The sequence below is a fragment of the Colobus angolensis genome, unplaced genomic scaffold (assembly GCF_000951035.1).
Source record: "Colobus angolensis palliatus isolate OR3802 unplaced genomic scaffold, Cang.pa_1.0 Scaffold75, whole genome shotgun sequence".
In the NCBI taxonomy this organism is placed as follows: Eukaryota; Metazoa; Chordata; class Mammalia; order Primates; family Cercopithecidae; genus Colobus; species Colobus angolensis.
This window is the reverse complement of record NW_012121265.1, coordinates 4869082-4871591: the sequence shown is the minus strand read 5'-3', so window position 1 is coordinate 4871591 and position 2510 is coordinate 4869082. Positions and strand designations below refer to the sequence as shown.

Sequence of the window (2510 nt, the reverse complement as noted above, 5' to 3'; positions counted from 1 at the left end):
GAATGGAGCCTGGGCTGGGGGCAGATGCAGAAAGTCAGCAGTGGCTCTGACTATGCAAAGCATTGCCTCCGTCTGAGCCAGGAGCACTTCCTTCTTCCCGGGGGAACTCCAAGGGTGACCAGAAACACGCTGCCCACCTGGAAGCCCTTTGGAGGTGCAGAATTAGTCAGAGTGATTTCAAAGATCCTCCTCTTTCAGTCTATGCCTAGAGTAGTTTGTGGAAACGGGTTTCAAATCAGAAGAGCCCAAGAACTCCAGTTCGGGACTGTGGTCCACACTGAATATGCAACCCAGTGTCAAGGGAAGAGCGCAGGCACTAGAGTTGGCACCTGTGTGACACTGAGTCCGAGCCTCAGCCACTGCACCTGTAAGCTGGGACGATACCTTTGCCAGGAGCCGGCTGCAAGCACTTGTATATCAAGTACCCAGGCACACGATTACCATCCCTATTAGCTTGGGCCAGATACACAGATGCCCCTGCCCAGGGAAAGTGCCACTAAGCCAGGAGTTCAGGAGTGGGGTGGGGGCAGGGTCATGCTTCCCAGGAAAAGCCCTGCCTTGTGCCTTCCTTTACTGGGACACTCATCCCATAGTCAGCAGCTCCCGTTTACTGCCATATACCTGTCTCACCCTGGGCATGGGTGTGAGTATGCAGAATTGGGACACAGAGGCCCAAGGAAGGTAGATGGGGTTCACAGACCCAATGCAGCCAGGTGAAGAGCCCATCGGACAGGCGGACCAGCCCCTACTGCCAAAACACAAGAGTGGGCAGCTTCTCAGAGCAGGCATTTCCAGCCAAGTCCATCTCTGCACTTATCTGACCAGGGGGAAAGGGTCTGTCTGTGGAGGCCAGACACAGAAAGTCTGTGCTTTCTGAAAGCGTTCTTGTCTTTGAAACCACCAGCAGAGGCTGTGGGGCCAGGGGTCTCAGGAGGAGGGCGTGAGAGTTTGGGGAGGGAAGCTAGGGCGCAGGGAGAGGATCGGTGGATCTGAGCAGTCAGAGGAACAGAGTGGGGAACTGGGAGCAAGAGTGTGTGTGTGTGTGTGTGTGTGTGTGTGTGTGTACACACGCATGCACAATGCATGAACATAAATGTGCATGCAAATGTGCATACATGTGCATTTGTCCATGTGTGTACAAACGTATACATGAATGTGCATGTGTGCATGTATGTGTGCAAATGAGTGTGTGTGTGTGTAGTGGGTGAGGATGGGGAGGGATAGGAGCCAGGAGACTGGGGTAAGAAACCAACAGCCCAGAGCTCTGGGTCCTAATCAGCTCTGCAGCCCAGGACAAGCCCCCCACTTTCTCTGGGCCTCAGTGGTCTTATCTTTTGTCTCCAAGTTTCATGGAGCACTCAGTATGTACCAGGCACAGTGCTAAGCACTTTGTGCATATTAAAGAATCCAGCCCCAAATCACTCAGCTAAAAAGGGGTGAAGCCAGGATTTGAACTCAGAGCCCTGGCTCTTACATGCCCAGGGCTGGCCTTTCAGAGCTTGTTAGCTCTCTCAGGAACCCCACCCCACATGGAGATCTGTGAAGCCAAACCACAAACCTGTCTATGCACTGGCCTTTCTTTTTCTACATACCACTGTCTTTCACCACTTAAAGATTTTGCAATAAAGACTGAGATACCTGTCAGCACCTTCTAGAAGCTTGGTTAGGCCAGGCCTGGCATTTCTAAAACAATTAGTGGGTTTACAAAAACAGCCTGCCTGCTCCAAATCTAGGGTATTCAACCAAGGGATGGACCAGTGCCTCAGGTGGGTACATTTTGGTCATGTTTTACTGAGGCGGTCCAGATCTGTTTCTGACAGGCTGGCCAAGGTGGTTACATTTAGCTTGGTGGCAGGTGGAGTGGGGTGGGGTGCAGGATAGACAGAATGCTCCTGTGCTGAAGTAGTTGTGATGGGAGCGGGGGCAGCAGGAAGGAGGGGAGGGGCAGCAGGAAGGAGGGGAAGGGCTGCTCTGGCTCTTGCTGGCCTCACCAGAGTCCCTGCTGGGTTTGGGGGTCCCTCTGGAATTGGGGATCCATTCCTGGTGCAAACTTTACACCTGCTGGAAGCATCAAGCCCAGCTTTTCACCTCCCCAAGTGACTCATCATCATCACACCTGGGGAAGCGTGGGCAGAGTGGACCACAGGCATTTGCGGTGGGAGGAGGCACAGCACTGTATCAGACGGGCCTAGGTCTGAGAACCAATGCTGCCACCACTTGGCAGATGACTTGGATCCATCACCTCCACCCTTTGGGCCTCAATCACCACTCCTGTAAAATGGTGACATTAACATTCCCCAGCCATCCCCAGTGTGGTTACATGGGATAAGTTGCTAATAGTCCTTGGTCTATGGCAAATACATGGCAAACGACAGCGACATAGATTCTTCTTTAATAAGGAGGTGGGGGAGCCGGGTGCGGTGGCTCACGCCTATAATCCCAGCAGTTTAGGAGGCTGAGGCGGGCGAATCGCAAAGTCAGGAGATTGAGACCATCCTGGCTAACACGGT

At 53.1% G+C, this 2510-nt stretch overlaps 1 protein-coding gene across 2 annotated transcripts in view; it reads right to left on the bottom strand.

Moving 5' to 3' along the window:
- Window positions 1–2510, bottom strand: part of AFAP1L2 (actin filament associated protein 1-like 2) — a 112117-nt gene that overhangs the window by 14637 nt on the left and 94970 nt on the right. The window lies entirely within an intron of this gene.